Raw genomic sequence first — 21,007 nt, forward strand, 5'->3', positions numbered from 1 at the left:
CTTTCAAGTATTTGTAAATTATTAATGCAATTTTGTTTAATTTTAAAAATTAAAATTAATGGAAGCTGTGTCTCAAGGCACTCCATTAAAAGGGAATTTTTCACATAGATGCAATATTTAAAATGATATAAACATTTAAAAATTTACAAGTGTTGCTTACAGGAGGTGTCAAATTAGAATTACCTTAAAATGTGTTAACAGTTGTTCTAGAACAAATACAATGTAAGCATGTAGTGAATATTCAGCTCTAGATGAGTAAATATTCAGTGCTAAATGAGTAAACTTGAGGTTCTTATTAGTATAAAATATAGGCAAACACCTTGAGATACTTTAAGTATAAAGTAATTAGAATGGAAATGTATATTAGATATGGGCACAGTTCACCAGATATTTTTACTTTGTAAGAAGATCCTATATGAGCTACTGTTCATTGATAGAAAGACTTGGACATTAAGAGATAACTAATAAATATTTGTGATATACTAAATGTATAAAAACAATAAACAAGCAATTGATTAAATATCCATGACATATAAATATAGATAAGCAACTAATATTCTATCACACACTAGTGTTACCCAATATTTGCCATATTGTCTTGGGAGGCTGTCTTTCACAAATGAGCACATTTACTGCAACATCTGTGACTTCTACCCACTAGATTCCATTACATCTCCTACACACACACTTCACAGCAATCAAAATGTCTCCAGATACTGCTAAAAGCCCACTGGTTGGAACACCTGCTGACACTTATTCCTGTTCTACATGTTCTTTGTCCAAGAAGCACACACGGAACACATGATTGTGGCTGAGGCTAGCTGGCAAGCTACAGGAACTGGCAGGGCTTATTTTTGTATCTTTCAAATAAGGCAAAAGTGAGTATTATTAGTTCAAGACACTTGCCATCCATGGGGCTTGCTCACACCTCAATTTTAGTTCTTGTAAACACACTGTCAGTAGAGAAGGCTCATGAAACCAAGCGAGTAATGGGACGTGTGAAGATCATATGTCCATATGCTCCCACACTACCTGCTATTGTCTCTCTCCCCTATTCTACATACGCAAACCTGCACATTTCTTTCCCCTCTGTGTGTATTTAGATATGCAACAGAGGATTTTGTGTGTGCAATGTGTTCCAGCTTGCTTAGCTTTTGGGGGTCTCAAGGCTGATACTATATCACCTGAGCCACACCTCCACTTCCAGTTTTTTGGTGGTTAGTTGGAGATGTCTTGGATTTGTCTTCCCTGCCTGGCTTCAAATCTCATAATTACCAGTTTTGTCTAAAGAAGCTCATTAGTTTGTAGTTTCATCTGAAGTCCTAGGAATAATGTGAGATAAAACAATCCACTAGCACAACAATCCACTAGCACAACAATGCTCATTGCAGCACTATTTACCATAGCAAAGATATGGAACCAACCCAGATGTCCCTCAGTTGATGAGTGGATCAACAAGATGTGGTATTTATACACAATGGAATTCTATGCTGCTATCAGAAAGAACAACATCGCCCGATTTATAAGGAAATGAAAAGACTTAGAAAAAAATCATATTAAGTGAAGTAAGCCAGACTCAAAGGGACATAGGCTCAATGGTTTTCCTCATTTGCCATAATCAGTAGAAACCTTGGGCTCTTCTAGCAGAGATTTACAATAGAGCAAAACCTAGATACATAAGGCCATATAGTATGACACTAAATGAAAGGACCTCCAGGATATAGAAACAAAAACCATATAATGAGTGATTGTTGTCCTCAATGTACTGTTATCTCTCATCTTTTTTGCTGTCGCTTAGTTATCTCATATTGTTACAGTATTTTACCTTGTTATCTGATATATTATAAATATGCTTATTTGGTTATTTGAAATAGGATAGGGAAGGGGGAAAACAAGATGAGGGGCGGGGGTTGGAGGAGGGTAATGGGGACCAAGACATGAGAAAGGGTATCAATGTTTGTGAAGTAATGCTCCTTCTATCTGGTGAATATAATGTAACCCTTCTATTAATTGCAATAAAAATATGGGAAAAAAGGAAGAAGAGGAGACCACCATTAATTGCTGACTGTTCAAGTGATATTTTTTCCACTATCATCTTTTCCCTTGATATTCTCTTTGCAATGTCATGATATTCAAGAGAAACCAAGGAGGAGAATCTTGATTGTTATGAGACAAATGTTGGTTTAGGCATGGTGATATATATAATGTAATTCTGGCAAAAGAGAATTGCTAGGTGCTTTCTGAAAAAAAAAAGTCTTACATTATTTTAATCTTCATGAGATGTTCAGAATTATAGAAGCATATTTGAGGAATTCAAAACAGATCAGCCAGGAGAACTGATTAAATGCAGAGCAAAAGGCTGCAAATACTCTTGTCTCATTGCCTAGATCCAAACAGAAGAGATTCCAGCAAGACTTTTGCAAAAGCCTTGCCATGTGTCTGAAACTACCTTTCCCAGAAATGAGAGGGAAACACTCCACATAGAGACAATGTTCATTAGCATAGTCAGTCATGTTCCTAAACTACTAAATGCAGAACAAAAGCAAAACCAAAACATTCAGCTGCTGAAGAAAAAAGGAAGGCAGAAATAAGCACGCAGACACATGAAAGAAAATGAGTTATATCAGTGGCAACCATCAGCGTGAAAGCCTCAAAACCTTGCTGTTCTAGCCCATAAATCCAGAGCAGGCCATTCTGATAGTTGTCTGTCTGTGGGCTTAAGCCCCACCACTAATCCCCATTATCAAGCTAGCTTGAATGAAATCAAAGGCACCTAAATAAATAAAAAAAATTAGAGAAATAGCAGTTGTAGCAGTAGTAATAACAAGAATAATTTCTTAAAATCAGTTTAAAGTCTTTCAAATTTTAAGGGAACATTTTCCTTTGAATTATAAAAATGTAGGCATTAAAACAGTATGAGTCACTGCACCAAAGAATAACTCTGCCCAGGAATTATGTAGCTTTTTCAACCAAGCCTCTACATCTACAAGGATTACTAGAAAAGGCCCCTTGAAATTTAAACCAAAAACAGCCCAGAAAATTTGGTTTTGTTTGTTTACAGTACAGTGAAAGCAGGCTAAGTATTGTTATTTTAATTATTACGCTGAAAACCTCCCTATTTAAAATGCCATCAAATTAGAACCTAAGTAATTATTCTGGAAGCTACTTGAAATAATCAAAACTACCAATGTCCTCTTTATTTATTGTTAAGTAACTACTTAAATAATTTTAAGCTTTGGAAAATAGAGGATTTCCTTAGTATAGAGAAAATTGTACTGTAAGTGGAGAAGGTAAAATTCACTGTATACTTTAATAGCAATGTATGCAAATGCTTTGTGACTTTCTTGGTGAATTTAAAGTAGAAATAATCTGCAATCAAATTCTTAAGGCCATTCATTTGCTACTTATTAGAAGTGTATTGAGACCTACTGCCTTTCACATACATACCACACAAGCCTAGAATAAGTAAAATAAACATTTCCAGCTGTACTGATGACTTTCCTTTGTTTTTGTGCACAACTACCATGATTCAGAGGTAGCTGGTATAAAACAAAGATTTGAGAGTCAAAAATACACACAAGGATTTGATTTTTCATCTCGGCTTTTCTGTTTACTAGCTATATTACTTTGGGGGATGATATGTAAAACTTAAAAACACAATGTATCCATGCCTAAAATGGAGATCAGGAGGTTGACATGATAATAAATAAATATCTAAGTGTTTTCAATTATTCCACTCTTCTTCACCATTTCCTAGTAACCCATCTTTCTCTAGAATGTCCACTTTACTTCTTTGATTGGGTATCTTAAATCATTGACCCTACATACCCTATCGTACATGCCATTGACCCCTGTCTTTTCTACTTAACCCAGGGCATAACACATGGTCCATCATGATCATCTGAATCCATTTCTGAATCAGCCTCTACCAGAATAATAAAAGAAACCAAAATTGTGTTCTTTGGAGTATCACTTTATAAAGGATTGTGCCTCATTACATAATAACAATGACACATATAAAACAAATGAACAACAATAATGAAAACTCAACTTACAATAACTTAAAAAAATAGTCTTGGCAAAAATCCAACCTGGCAAAATGTAGCCTCAAAGTCAAGTTCAAATTAAGGTTATGGAATCATGAATGTGGAACTCTGATTTGAACACAACTACTAGGTAGTCAGGAAGTCCAAACAATTACATAAAAAGATTAACGAAAAGAACAAGTCCCTAGCTGAAGCCCCATGTGGAATTTCAATCAGTGCTAACAACTTGTGTCCAGCCATGTGACTGAGGCCATTTTTGGGCTTCACAGACTTCTTGGTGCCTGACTTGATACTATGTGAAGCACATCTGCCTAGTCAATTCATAAAATCATGCCAAACGATTCATTTTAAGACAATTATTAGATTATAGAAAATTAACATGTGTTTCCAAATCAGTCTCTAGATGTTCAAAATAAGTTTCTGATTATAATATAAAAGGACTATAAAAGCTTCAAGTATGATTATAATACAACATAGTAAAAAAAAAAACCCTTTTTAAGTCTGTAATCATGGGCCATAACAAAAATCAGATTGTATTCTATTTTCACTATGAAAAGCTTATTGGAAGAAAAAATTTTTTTTGTTTTGTTTTTGATTTTTTACCAGTCCTAAGGCTTAAACTCAGGGCCTAGGCAGTATCCTTAGGCTTTCTCAAGGCTAGTGTTCTACCACTTGTGCGAAAGCCCCACTTCCAACTTTTTCTGTGAATATGGTAAAAAGGAATTGAACCCACGGCTTTGTGCATGCTAGGCGAGCGCTCTATCACTAGGCCACTATCCTAGTCAGAAAATATGATTTTAAGCATCTAAATTCAATTACCTTATTTATGAAAACACTTTAAGCTCAGAACATTTTTGTTGTTGTTGTTGCCAGTCCTGGGCTTGAGCTCAGGGCCTGAGCACTGTCCTTGGATTTTCTCAAGGCTAGAGCTCTACCACTTGAGCCTCAATACCACTTCTGGCCTTTTTGGAGGAATCGAACCCGGGTATTCGTGAATGCTAGGCAAGCACTCTACCAGTAGGCCAAAATTCCGGACCCCAGAACATATTTTAAAAGAGAATATCTTTCCAGTCTTGAATGTTTTCTTCAACATACAATCAATTTATCTAGTCCTTTTATTATGTTACTTTCTCTAGGCAAGAAAGAACTTTGAAGCTCCTTTTGGAAAACTATTTGCCTTGTTGAGAATCCTCACTACAGAAAATGGATAAAGGTCCTTGCACCTTCTTTACACTGAGACCTCACCATTCATTCACCAGCACTGCTCATTGCCAACATTCTTATCTATTTCCTCAGCATGTAATAACCAGTATTTAAGTTTTCCACTTTGTTTATACTAAATTAAATTGAAGCTACAAAAAGGAATTAAAAGCTCATCCACAGTCTACTTTTTTGGGTGAGTTTCATTTTATTACTTACTAAGCTATAAACATGAAAATTCTTTTCCTGCTTATATTTATGCATGGGATGTTTTTGTATAGTACTGTTCCAAAAGTAAAGCTAATTTGTATTTTATAAAGTGAGTCCCTTCAGATGACAATTTTAAAGGAGATTTTAGGGTCTATATTATCTTTCGGTCTTTTTTTCTATATTAGGAATAGTATACTTCAAGTAAATTTGCTTAAGTAAAAGTTGAGGTGGGAGCTATCTTCATTCTAATTATTACAAATAGAAGAGATCTTCTCCCTCTGAGACAGCACAGGACACCCTGCCAACATTCTGAACCCAAAGAAAGCTTCCAGCTCCTGCAGGCATTGCTCCAGCAAACATCTTACACCATCTTGTAAATATTTCCACCCAGACTAGAGTGGATCACTTTCTGGTGGGCCCAACAGAAGACCTAAAATTGGTGCAAACCCAGTCCTTCATTTACATAAACAACTCTCATTTTTTTTTTCTGAAAGAGATTGAGCCATGATTAGTGCAAATTCAATTCTTCATTTACATTTGGGGACTACCATGTTTGGCACAGATACCCTAATTACATCCCGGAGCTGATGATATAAGCAGGCTATTCAACTCATTTGATAAGCAATCTGGAGATACCTTTCTATATATAATAGTCCAAAATATGTTCATTTCCATTATCACAGAGCCATTATGACATCATGTCTGACTTCTTTCAATACTTAATATCTATTTTATTAATGTCTATGGTATCCTTTCTGTCCACGCAGAGTTTCATCATTAGTGAGAACACACGGTTATGATAGCCAATTGTCACCTTTGTTGAGAAAGCAAACTTGCAAAATTTAGTACAAAAGCCTTAAAATTTCTGATACTTTTTGTACCTAAGAATCTACTAAAGGAAATAAATTTAGAAGATATGTATCTTAAAATAATTGTTGCAAGAAAAGCTTCAAAAGAACTACAAGCACCAGAAAATAGTTTATAAAATTATACCAAGCCAGATGCCAGTGGTTTACATCTGTAATATCAGCTACCTAAGAGGCTTAGATCTGAGGACCATCATTCAAAGCCAGGCCAGGAAGAAAAATCCATGAGACTCTTATCTCCAATTAACCATCAAAAAGCTGGAAGTGGAGCTATAGATCAAGTGGTAAGAATACTAGCCTTGAGCTCAAAAGATCAGGGACATTAGCCTGCTGAAGTTCACACCCCAGAACTATCACCAGAAAAAGCTAAGACAACAACAACAAAACTTAGAGAGAGGTTTGATGAGACATATTATATGTGGGTCTTTAACCTTTCAATTCTGTTTCTAAAAATTTAGCCTGCTTCTGTTTCCACAAATTTAACGAAGGAAAAAATTTTGAAAGTGTACCTGTGTAATGATTTTATTCAATAAAACATAATGGAGAGAGGGCCGGGAGTTTGGCTTAGTGGTAGAGTGCTTGCCTAGCATGCACGAAGACCCGGGTTCAATTCCTCGGTACCACATGCATAGAAAAAAGCTGGAAGTGGTGCTGAGGCTCAAGTGGTAGAGCTCTAGCCTTGAGAAAGTCCAAGGTCAGGGCTCAGGCCCTGAGCTCAAGCCCAGGACTGGTAAAAAAAAAAAGAAAAAAAGAAAAAGAAAAAAAAACATAATGGAGAAACTCTGGAAGCAACATCTGAAGCAGTTAAATAATAACAGAGGGCAACATTATAATTAAACACTTATGACACAAACAAGTTACAGGATATTCGTAACATGAACCTAAGGAGAGTACATCATTTTGTAAAAGAAAAGAAAACCCACATATGTGAAAGAAAGACAAGAAATAAATTGGAGAATACAAATAGTGTGAATGTCTTGGCAGTTAAATTACTACTACATTAATTTTACTAGTTTTGTCTCTGCATATTATCTAAAATTTCTAAAGTAAGCAGAAATTAAGCAGAAATAAAATAAGCAGAAATATAAAAGGATAACTAAATTTTCAAATGTAGTATATAAAGTTGTTATTTCAGAGCTACTAAACAATCATTTTTCAACCATTTTAATAAGGTGAAGTAGCCCTGCAATCCTAGCAGTAGAGAAGATGAGGCAGGAAGATCATGAATTCAAATCCAGTCTGGGCTATGTAGTGTGACCTCGTCTCCAAAGATTTAAGAGAGAAAAAAAAGGGGGGAAGCAGAACAGGTTTTACCTGAGCACACAACAATTATATAAATAAAATATACAAAGAAAAAATAACTAGTGAACTCTGTGCCCAAGTGTTTTTCAATTTCAGCTTCGAGTGGGTCCTTAAATATTTTTATTATAAACAGCTTCTGAGTATATACCTCTCACTTATACTTCTTATAATATCCAAAGTTCTTCCAGCTTCTAGCAAAGGAAGTCTACCATAAAATGTCCTTCTTTAGAGCAGCAGGTGAGCAGCACTGATTTCTGGTGTGAACAGACTTTGCAAGGCTGGGAGTTTGGCTTAGTGGAAGAGTGCTTGCCTAGCATGCATGAAGACTTGGGTTCAATTTCTCCGTACCATTTATGTAGAAAAGCCAGAACTAGTGCTGTGGCTCACGTGGCACAACACTAACCTTGAGGAAAGCTGAAGGACAGTGTTCAGACCTTCAGTTCAGTCCCCAGGACTGGCGAGAGAGAGAGAGAGAGAGAGAGAAAGAGAGAGAGAGAGAGAGAGAGAGAGAGAGAGAGAGAGAGAGAGAGAGAGAGAGAGAGAGAGAGGGAGGGAGGGAGGGAGGGAGGGAGGGAGGGAGGGAGGGAGAGAGAGAGAGAGAGAGAGAGAGAGAGAGAGAGAGAGAGAGAGAGAGAGAGAGAGAGAGAACGCAATGGATTTTTGGATCTTTGTCAAGAAACTAAGCACAAAAATGTGCAGCCATGGTTACACATCCACTAAAAGTCTGTAATGGTAATTGTTCTCTTTAATAATCCTAAATCCTATTAATAATACTTAAATAGACATTGCTATTTCCTGTAAAGCACAAATAACAAGCCAAAAGGGAAATACTAGCACTTTCCTTCCACATGTTATTGATGTAAAACAAGATTAAACAAAATGATGACTATCTGATATTACATAACCTCTAAAAGAGATTTAGAGTCTATTTTAAAATTGACATAAACTGTACTTCTTTTAAGCCACACAAAAAATCATACATCAGTTTTCTAAAGTATCTGGTGCCTATTTCTGGAACCTTTTTCAGGTTCCTCTTGCCAAAATTAGGCATCCGCTGTTTTGCAGGCTGTCAAGTCAATTACTCTAGTCTATTGTTCTTACAACTTCTAAAATTTTATTTATGATTCTTATCTCTGTTGTGACTTTCTTGTGCCTACGTTATCTATCCGTAAAATGAAGCAAAGATTCATTCCAAAGCAAGGATTCAATCTACCTTGCCTAGACAGAAATATTGCATCATTTTGAACATTTATTTTTCTATCATCAGCACATAATTATTATGACTGAAAATTATTAGATTAACCCTGAGCCAAGGAAACCTAAGTAATAAGAGTATGAAAGAGACCTGGAAGAGCAGAAAAATGTACCTCACCATTTGCCTCAAGAATGTAGTCCTTGAAAGGTGAATTTTCTGTCATCTCACATTTCAGTCTGTTCCATTAATTGCCATTAGCTTACCTGCCTTTCACTTGTAAAGGCAATTTAGAGCTAATATCAGTCCATTTGCAATCACTTTTAATGAACAAATGGTAATCACAGCAAGTAAAACAATTTTATTTAGTTTCCATTAGAATGTCTAATTCTTCACAATAGCATAGTATTACAATATAATAGTAAAATGGAGTTTGAACACAAGTTGTAACAAAATTAGTAAGTAGAGTTGTCAATTTTCAAACTGTCTTCTTAAAATCTTATGCCAGTGGCACTGCAGTTGCTGAGAAATATTCAAATTTCCCTTTTCCAACTGCCTTCACAGACAAAGTGATAAATGAGAAAATCAGTAGCATTATTCCTGCTGTTTTTCATCCTTGGGATCAAACCTATGACCTTAGTCATGACAGACAATCAATCACTACACCAGTGAGCTATATCCTCAATCCACTGTGTGTGTGTGTGTGTGTGTGTGTGTGTGTGTGTGTGTAGTTTATCAAGAAGTGGCAACTCCTTTTTTGTTTTGTTGTTGTTGTTGTTGTTGTTTTGTATTTCTGTGTTTCAGGGTTTATTTTTGTTGTTGTTATTGTTTGTCTTTTATCCCATCGTAGGGTTTCAACACAGGGTCTCACACTTGCTCCCATAGAATTGACCAATTAAGCCACACCTCCAGCCTCAGGTTTCTACTGGTTATTTTGAAGACCAAGTTTCACAAATTTCTCTGCTCTGGTGGCTTTGAACTATAGGCCTAAGTCACCAGTGCCTGGCCTAATTTCTTTATTCTTTAATCATGCTTTGCCATTAATATTAACTATGAACTGAGGAGCATCCTTACATGAAATGCTTGGGATATAAACAAATGCTAGAGAAGTCAGCTTCTAGAACATTTGCAAATATATAATGAGATCACCTCAGGGATAGAGCCCACATGCAAACATATGTCATATGATGTTAAGTGTGGGATTTTTTTTCACTTGTAGATTTGGATCAGTACTCAGTTTCACATATTACAGCAAAGATATTCAGATGTCAGATGCTGTGGTATTTGACAATTCACTTATGCTAGTGTAAAAATGATTCTGGATGATTTTTGTCTACTTGCAAAACTCAAATACATTCCATTGATATTATTCCAACAAAAAATGTGTTAGAGACTTTCACAAAAAATCATTCAAAAGCTGGAACATTGGCACGAGGAGTAGAAGCTGTTATCATAATATATGAAATGCCTGCCTCCAAGGACAACTCACTTAGCTGTCCAAGTTTTAGAAAAGCTTGTTAAAATAGTTATCCTATAATCACTCCTAAAATATTACCTCACAATTACCCCTAAAATGGGTTACATAAGCAATAAATAAAAAGAAAACAAACTGGGGTGTTCATATATGGACCTAGGAAGGTTCTATATTGTAATTATCACATCAAAACTAAGAATATATCAAAACTGCAAAAACAAAAATTAAATATACTTTGTTCTTTAGTCCCTTAGATTTTAGAAAGTGCTCACTAGGAAAACTTTTTATTAATGAATCCCCCTCCCCCCTTGGACACATATAAACTGTAAATGTCTATACTTCAGCCTCAGAGGATAAATTATGTTTTGTTTTCTTTTTTGGTCAGTCATAGGGCTTGAACTCTGGGCCTGGACAATGTCCTTGAGCTCTTCAGCAAAAGGATACTGCCCTACCCCTTGAGCCACAGTGCCCCTTCCAGTTTTCTGGTGGTTAATTGAGTCTCACTGGCTTTAGTGCTCAGGCTGGCTTTGAATCTGTACCCTCAGGTTTCACCCTCCTGTGTAGCTAGGATTACAGGCATGAGCCACTGTGCCCAGGCTTTGGATTGATTATCTTAAGGCCTTTGTATTTGGCAACTGTTTTCACAATTACCTGATGAACCACTGTATTTCTTGCATTTTAAATTCAACTGCCAACACAGTAAAGGAGAAAATAGTGCTTTCATTGCTGTTTTTAACCATAAATTCCAAAATCGGTTTTTACAAAGGAAAAAGTCAGTGTGCAATTATATGGTTTCATGTTTAAATATTGAAGAATGAAATGAAATCTCCCCCCTTCCAAAAAATAACTTCTATACATATATCCAATTAGAAAGGAACCAAGACATTTTTACATGACTGACATATTGTTTCCATGGCTCTTTCTAATTCATGCTCTATTTTCACAGTTCAATATCAAATAGATTAGGCATTTGGGGGAATATTCTAATAAAAATTAAGCATTTCCCTTGCCTATTGAAGAAAGAACATATGAATATTATTTGCAAATTATAAGAAGTATAAGACAGGAAATACATAAATATTTTTAAGAACTGCAATGCAATGAAATTAAATATTAGTGAGAACTAGTTTCTTTGTTCCTACACATATGGCAATTTTTCAGTATTCTTATTAGAAACAACTGTGATTCTTTGCTGTCCACCTATCTTGACAATAAATAATAGTTGAGCAGTGAAAGAAATGGGAAGAAATGAGACATATGTCTTAGATATTTGGTATGCTTAAAAAATAATACATCCCATTAAAAAATTTATAGATCCAGGACAGTATTACTGACACACTGGTATAAGCCCAAAGGAAAAAAAGAGTTATAGGAAATTACCTACTGACTAATTTTTTAAAGTAGTATAAAATAAATAATTGAATAATTTTAAAATTTATAATATTAATATTAAATTTAAGACACTATGTTTTTCTAACAAAGTAAACATAAGTTAAATAAATGCTAAGTTCTCATCCAAGTTTAAAATTTTGGCATGAACGATGTTCATTGCAGCACTATTTACCATAGCTAAGATATGAAACTAGATGCTTCTCAGTAGATGAATGGATCAAGAAGATGTGGTACTTATACATAATGGAATTCTATGCTGCCATCAAAAAGAATCACATCGCCCCATTGGTGAGGAAATGGGAGGACTTGGAAAAAATCATATTAAGTGAAGTAAGGCAGACCCAAAGGAACATAGGCTCCATGCTTTCTCTCATTTGTCATAATTAGTATATCTAGGACTCTCCTAGCAGAGGATCACAGCAGCTCAAAAGCTATGTACATATGGTCAAATAGGATGAGACTAAACAAAATGAATTCTAGGATATAGAAACCAGAGGTTTATCATTGTGATTGTTGTTCTCAGTGTACTATGTGCACTTATTTCTTTTCTCTTTTTTTCCCTTATGGTTAATCTCATGTGGCTACTGTATCTGAATTTATTACCTGGTGCATTGTATCTACATTTATTTGTTTATTTGAAATAGGAAAGGGAAGGGAGAAAACAAGATGATTGGGAGGGGGTTGAGGAGGAAAAGGGGGACAAAAACATAAGAAGGGGTATCAAAGTTCAAGAAGTAATGCACCTACTACCTGATGAATGTAACTATAACCCCTATATACATTACTCCAACAATAAAATAAAAAAATTCTGGCATGACTTTATATCAGCTCATACAAAAACTCACGAGCAAACCTCTACTTCATGCTATTGTAGAAAAGCTATTTGGATAAAGAGATGAAAATGGTATGGACTATGGTATGGACTCACCTTAATGTAATTATAAAAAGAAAATGCATATTTATGAGCACTATTAACAGATTTATGCAAAAATATTATGAGTGCAGAGGAATCTTACATACAGAGAAGAGGAACCTAACTGGGTCTGGCAAGTTCTGAGGCAGTTGATTAGTAGAAACCTACGAAGATAGCTAAAGGGGCTAGGAGTGTAGCCTAGTGTTAGAGTGCTTGCCCAGCATGCACAAAGACCTGGGTTCGATTCCTGGGTACCACATACACAGAAAAAAGCCAGAAGTAGGACTGTGGCTCAAGTGGCAGAGCTCTAGTCTTGAGCAAGAAGTGTTCAAGGACAGTTCTCAGGCCCTGAGTTAAACCTCATGACTGGAAAAAAAAAGCTATAAGAGATGGATCTAGTATTGAGGATAAAAAGATTAGACCAAAGGAGAAGGTAGAGTAGGACAGACCTAGGTATGTGGAGCCTTCCAGTGGTATGACAACATGCCAATTAGAACAATCATGAAAGAGAACAAAATCACCTCAGGGTTCTTCAAAGCAATCAAGAACAAAGCCAAAGTTGCATGTAATGGATACAGAGTACTGAAGAGTGAACATTTTTGACATGTTTCAAATGAAGATCTAAGTTTAGATCAATTTCATTTCTAGGATTTATCCTGCAGATATAATCCTGCATGTTTGATACAATGTGTTTAAAAGATCTATCACAGCACTATTTATAACAAAAAATTGAAAGAAAACATAAATGACTGAACCATGAACTGTAACAAATTAGAGCAAAACCATGAATTAGAATACTATATAATCCCTATAAAAATGACATAGCTTTATGTTTCTGTATGGAAGTACACTTGAAGATCAAATAAAATAAAACATTCCTATAGATGTGCATACATGAAAAATTAAATAGTCCCTCTCATATAGAACGCTAAACCTAATTTATGATAAATGACAATTGCTAGGTATAGAGAAAACAGAAAATGATTTGCAGGTGACCATATGCTCTAGAAACATGTTATGATCATGAGCTATAGCATGGCATTCGTAACATATAAATATTATTCTAGACTTAATGATCATAGTGTACACCAAATAATTGACATCCTGAATATAAGGTTTACAAATCAATAAAATGAACATTCCAGTACAAAATATAAACAACACATGAGAGCAATTCATAAAGTAAACATTAAATAATTCAAAACATATGTTTAACCTTTCCAAAATCAAATGACAAAAAATTAAAAGAACAATGCAAAGAGCTAAAGAAGAAAACTACCCAAACACTAAGATACATAAATGGGGATATTCATATTATAATGTAAAAAATACAAAATAATATAAAACAACCTAAATATTCACTAATGATTACATAAATTATGAAACAATCGTGCCATCTCATATTAATCTCTAAAAACAAGTCACCATAAAAATATGAACCTACTTACTAATATGGAATGTTTAATTTACTTTTGTTTCCTTTTTATTTAGTTATAATACATGGAACAACACAAGTCAAACCCAGTTCAGTGCAGGTTGTTGACACTATACCTGCTAAAGGAACTGGATTTTTTTTATATAAAATAAGTATGACATTAAATGAAAGGACTTCCAGGATATAGATACAAAAGCCATATAATGAGTGATTGTTGTATTTAATGTACTATGTTATCTCTCATCTCTTTTGCTGTCCTTTGGTTATCTCATATTGTTACAGTAATTCACCTGGTTATCTGATATATTGTATATATGTGTATTTGGTTATTTGAAGTCTGATAGGGAAGGGAGGCAAACAAGATGAGGGGCGGGGGTGGGGAGAGGGAAATGGGGACCAAGACATAAGAAAGGTTATCAATGTATATGAAGTAATGCACCTTCTATCTGGTGAATATAATGTAACCCTTCTATTAATTAGAATAAAAATATATGAAAAAATGAAAAAATAAGTTTAACAACAGTTTCATAAATGGACAAGTTTTAATCAGCATGATAATGAAGTTTCTTACAAAAAGGTGACTTAAAGTAGCCTTGTATTAGCCTATCAGTTATTTTGCTGTTGTTCTTTTTTTTTCTGTTATCACCTTACAAGGAATGTAATTCTAAAGTGAATGACCCAGTCTGCTTTTTTCCCCTTATTTCTAATTTCCCTCGCCTTTTTAAAAAAATAATAAATGAAACCATCTTTCTAGCAGGATGGGATGTTGCATAATAGAAATGACAGTCCCTGGTGGTTGAAGCAAAAGATAGAAAGTTCATGGCCAACCTGGACTATATAAGATGGTCTCAAAAGCAAACAAAGTATTTAATAGTACATTCAGTGTCCACCAAAGATATATATATATATATATATATATATATGGAGAGAGAGAGAGAGAGAATGAGAGAGAGAGAGAGAGAAAGAGAGAGAGAGAGAATGAGAGAAAGAGAGAGAGAGAGAGAGAGAGAGAGAGAGAGAGAGAGAGAGAGAGAGAGAGAGAGAGAGGCAGGCAGCAGGCAGGCAGACAGATGCCTTCATGCATCTTCCTAGGAAGAGTTGAGAATTTAAAGGGTACTTGAGTCAGTGGAATTTTTAGTCACATTTAGGAAAATAAGACTACAAAGCTCACCTCCCAATGTCATGCACTATTAGGGGTCATGACTAATGAACTGATCAGCACACAGAATCCACAAAAAGGAAAAAAATTCTCAGTGAATTACAACAGTCAAGATTCATGAAGGTTTAAAAGACTTAATAGCATTAAGACAGGTAAGATATTCATAGATTGGAAAAAGGCAGAGAAGGCAGAACAGAATTCTAGGAAAAAGCAAAGTTACAAGTGATTCCAGCAGCAGCAAGAAGATAAACTGCCTAGGGGCTGAAGGTTGAAGTTGAGGGAATGCTGCATTCTCAGAGTGCCAGAGACGGTTTGGTTTCATATTGTGTTTCTGCAGTGCCCACAATCTATACTAATAACTTTAAATCCATTAGTTAATCACAGAAACAAATTTCAAATTTATGTAATGAGTCCAAGTAGAACCCCATTTGCTTGGTGAAGGGATCAAGTTCAAAAGCCCAAGTTTACCCAACTGTGCAATTCAAGTAGTAAGTCTAAAGTTCCCTACTGGTTTGGAACAGCAAAAAATTCAATTCCTAGGTAGGCCTAACTTTTCAATGAATGTTATGAACTACATTCTTTATGAATGGAATCAAGTAAAACCAGACTGCTAAGGATATTATATTGTAACAAGATGGCCAATAAAATAAAAGGACAACTCAAGATGAAAGTGCAACTAAGAATAACCTAACTGAACTTGTGTTGGAAAACTATCCATTGTGGATAACAGTATAGAGGGTCTTCAAAACATTTAAAAAGATAAACAACTTCTGTCATTGGCAACAATATGGATATTTGTGAACAGAATATTTTGTTTTAGGATCCCATTTTATTCCTTAATATCTGAACTTTGAAGGCAATGTTAAATAACTTTCTTCACATAACTACATTGCTTATAGTTTGCTAATAATGAAACACCAGTGTGATATTTGAGAGTTATCAATGATACTATGTATTTTTGAAAGCCACTAAAGACACTTATCTTTTCATAAATAGCATATTGTTTGGCTTTCCTATTTTAATTTCAAAATGAAGTACTTCTCTTTGGATTTAATTTATACCATATCGTAGCAATGAAAACGAATAATGTATTTGATTTATGTAATGATATATGCACACATAAAAATAGCTGGAAAAAGTATCTTTGATGCCACGGTGAAAAGTATTGTTCCTGGGATTCTTTGTACTTTTAAATGGCATGCATACTGATGAAAAACATTTCACAATTTCCACCCACATATGAACTGTGCAAATGGGCACTGGTGTATTTGAAAGAATGTAAATGTTCTTCTTTTTATTTTTCCTATACCTTTATCCAGCTTTTATGATGATTCATATCAAAATGACTGCTAATTTCTAAGCAAAAATTTCTATAGTACAGAATAATAAAGCTTTATCATGAAGCTTAGAATCTTTAATTATATACTTATATATCTGCATAAATATGTATAATAAATAAAATATACTGATTTATCCTGATTGTTTTTCAAACATTTACTTATATTTTATTGTTTTCCAACAATCTACTTATATTTTATTGTTTTCCAACAATCATTCCTTGATACCTGTTTTCAGATTAGAAAATTCAGGTTTGAATCAAGGGTTTATGAACAGGAAAAAATGTTAGGTGTTCAAAAGTGATCACAAAGAATTAGTCTCATCCACTTTCTTTCTACAAAGCAACAAAAATTTCAATCTACATCTATAACATATATCTATCTTAGAAAGCTATTATATTTATATATTCAAATGTTGATGTGGTATATGCAGAAAATAAGAAATATCAATGAACAAATGAGATAACTAGGACAACTGGTGATTGAGTTCAAAGTACACCTTAATAACAAGATGTTATCTTTTGGATGTATATCTATCATTAAGACTCCTTTAATAAAGGGTGAAATTCTGACTAGAAAATGTTTAAGGAAGTGTTGAGTTAGAGAGTGAAAACAATTACTGACTATAAACCATGAATCTTTTTCTCCCTAAAGGAGCAGAAATGTAAAGATAGTCTAGAAAAAATAAGGACAAACTATTTCTGTGAGGAAGCAAGGATATTAATTTCCAATTTCATTCAAACTCCATAAAATCAAGCTCAAAATGAGATGACCTATAGCAATCTATGAATGCATATACAGAGTCCATTCCACAAAATAGTCTAACTTTTATGTAGCTCCTGAAAGAATTAACATCATGAAAATGGCAATCCTGCCAAGGGCTATCAATGCAATACCCATCAATATCCCAATGTCATTCTTTAAGGAAATAGAAGAAGAAATCCAAAAGTTCATATGGAATAATGACAGACCTTGTATAGCAAAAACAGTCCTTAGCAGAAAGAACAGCACTGGAGGAATATCAATATCAAACTTTAGACACTATTACAGAGCTATAGTAACCAAAACAGCTTGGTACTGGCATAAGAACAGGCCTGAGGACCAATGGAATAGAACTGAAGACCCAGAAATCAACCCAAAGACCTAAGGTCACCTAATCTTTGATAAGGGACTGAAAAAAAATGAATGGAAGAAAGACAGCCTATTCAACGAGTAGTGCTGGCAAAATTGGTTAAGCATCTGCAGAAAACTAAATTTGGATCCTTCTATGTCGCCCTGCAAAAGAATTACTTCCAAATGGATCAAAGACCTTGAGGTGAAAGCAGATATACTGAAAACTTTACAAGAAGGAATAGGAGATCCACTAGGTCTCCTTGGCACAGGTCAAAACTTTCTGAATAAAGACCCAGAAACACAACAAAAGAAGGAAAGTTTGAACAAATGGGACTGCATTAAACTGCTGAGTTTCTATATGGCAAAGGACATAGCTAGCAAATTAAATAGAAAGCCCACAGATTGGGAGAAGATCTTCACTAGCCATACAACAGACAAGGGCCTCAAATATATCTACAGCTAAAAAAATTGAATCACTCCAAAACAAATCTTCAAAGGAACAACCATCCCATTAAAATGTGGGCTAAAGACTTGAAGAGAGATTTCTCTAACAAGGAAGTAAGTATGGCCTATAGACACATGAAAAAATACTCCACATCTCTGGCCATATAAGAAATGCAAATCAAAACAACTCTTTGATTCTACCTCACTCCAGTTAGAATGGCCATTATCAAGAAATCTAATAACAGATGCTGGTGGGGATGTGACCAGAAGGGATCACTACTACACTGTTGGTAAGAGTGCAAACTCATTCAACCACTTTAGAAAGCAGTAGGGGATTCCTCTAAAGACTAAACAGAGTTCTCCTATAACCCAGCAATTCCATTCCTTGGCATCTACCCAAACATCCAGAAACAAGGACATACTAAAGTCACTAGCACAATGATGTTCATTGCAGCAGTATTTACCATAGTGAAGATATGGAACCAACCCAGATGCCCCTCAGTAGATGACTGGATCAAGAAGATGTGGTACTTATACACAATGAAATTCTATTCAGCCATCACAAAGAATGGCATTGCCCCATTTGTAAGGAAATGGAAAGATTTGGAAAATATCCTATTAAGTGAAGTAAGCCAGACCCAAAGGAACATAGGCTCCAGGTGTATTAATTGGTACACATCCAAGGCTTTCCTAGTAGAGGATTACAATAGCTCAAAACCTAGGTACATGAGGTTATAGAGGATGAGACTAAACAAAATGAACTCTAGGATATGGAAACAAGACCTTTATGTTGTGTAATTGTTGTTCTTAATGTACTATGTTATTTCTTTTTTCTGTTTTTGCCCACATGGTCAATCTCATATTGTTTCAGAATCTCACTTTGCTACCTGTTATATTGTATGTATTTTTATTTGTTTATTTGAAATAGGAAAGGGAAGGGGGAAAACAAGATGATTGGGAAGGGGTGGTGGGGAAGGAAATGGGAACATAAACATGAGAAGGGGTATCAATGTGTGAGAAGTAATGCATCTACTACCTGATGAATGCAACTGTAACCCCTCTACACATTATTTCAACAGTAAAAAAGAGTAATATTACCCCACTAATAGTCACATAATTTGTGCTTCATAAAAGAGAAAAAAATCCCTTAAATGTTTCTAGAATATATCATATCAAATTCAGTTATTTTATAATTATATTATAATTTCTTAGACTGGTGTTTAGCTACAGAACAATTACAACAGGAATCAAATATATGGCTTACATGTAATGTCATGTGCATAGGGCCATAAGTGGTAGCAAAACCCTATAATCCAGTTACTTCGGAAGCAGAGATCAGGAAAATAATAATTGGAGGCCTTCTCAGGCAAAGAAAGACCATATATCAACCAATAAGCCAGGTTTAGTGGCTGGTTCCAGCTACAGGGATCAAATCAAGAGACACTATTCAAAGAAATAACTGAACTTGAGGGCATTACTGAAGGGTAGAGCAGCTGTCTAGCTAGTGTGACCCTGAGTTCAAAGTCCAGTACTGAAAAAATATCTACAAAAATGAGTAGTTTATTATAAAAATAATCTCATGAAAGTCTTAAATATGATTGTAATAGTTATCAAGTATGCTTATAAATATCAAATATTGACCAAATACCTTATCATCAATATATATTTGAATATATATTAGCCAGGCAATGGTTGCTTATGCCTGTAATCCTAGCTCAGAACTCAGAGGCTGAGTTCTGAGGATGGGGATTTGAAGTCAGCCTAGGCAGAAAAAATTGTGGGACTGTTATTTCCATTTAACCAACAGAAAGCAAGAAGTGACACTGTGGTTCAAAGCCACAGAAAGATAGCCTTAAGCAAAGAAGCTCAGGGACAGCACCTAGGCCCTGAATTCAAGTCCTACAACTGACAAAATAAAAAGAGATAGATAATAGATAGACTGGGCAGCGCCAGGAGTTTGGCCTAGTGGTAAAGTGCTTGCCTATCATGCATGAAGACCCAGGTTTGATTCCTCGGACCACATACATAGAAAAGCTGAGTCATGTTGGGGTTCAAGTGGAAGAGCTCTAGCCTTGAGAAAGTCCAAGGACAGTGTTCAGGCCCTGAGCTCAAGCCCAGGACTGGCAAAAAAAAAATTCTGGGCAGTCTTCATTAGCCCCAATTGTCTTTTCTATCACTTAAGCAAAACAATTTTCTCTTGGTTACAATTCAAGTATTCTCAAGAAGCTCAAATTAAGTCATACTGGGATTTGTGACAAAGATCACACTATTCTCTATTTCAGGAACCATTTAGCACATATGATTCCAATACACTAGAGAATTTAGTTTGCAAGTTACTGAAAACATTTGAATTTTAATGTCCCAATGTCTGATATAAAACTGAAGCCAAACAAAGCAGAGATGACTTAGAATATGTAATGTGTGGAGACATAGCTCAAGTAGAAGGGCACAAGAAGTGAGCAAAAAGCCAAGTGAAAGCCCAGCTAAGACCTGGGCACAGGACCCCCCATATAATACATGTAGGCATGTATGGATGATAGATAGACATATATAGATATATGTATGTATGTATGTATGTATATATAGAGAGGGGAAAAAATTTAATCCAATGCTTTTGAGTCTTTTATGACTCAAGACATCCATGAGAATTTGCTGAAAGCCAAGATATCTCAAGTTAACCATGCACATGGTTAACTTTTTTTTTGCCAGTCTTGGGGCTTGAACTCAGGGCCTGGGCAGTATCCTTGGACTTTCTCAAAGATAGCATTCTACCACTTGGGCCACAGCGCTACTTTCAGCATTTTCTGTGTATGTGGTTCCAAGGAATCGAACCCAGGGCTTCAGGCATGCTAGGCAAGCACTCTACCACACTCAGGCCATAGTTAATATTTTGAATGTAATTTCAGTTGTTCCTGAAATTTAAT

At 35.1% G+C, this 21,007-nt stretch overlaps 1 protein-coding gene across 1 annotated transcript in view; it reads right to left on the minus strand.

Moving 5' to 3' along the window:
- Positions 1–21,007, minus strand: part of Adam22 (ADAM metallopeptidase domain 22) — a 178,577-nt gene that overhangs the window by 93,455 nt on the left and 64,115 nt on the right. The gene's annotated exons all lie outside the window — the stretch shown is intronic.

This window comes from Megascapheus bottae, chromosome 5, assembly GCF_031878675.1.
Source record: "Megascapheus bottae isolate mThoBot1 chromosome 5, mThoBot2.hap1, whole genome shotgun sequence".
Lineage (NCBI taxonomy): Eukaryota > Metazoa > Chordata > Mammalia > Rodentia > Geomyidae > Megascapheus > Megascapheus bottae.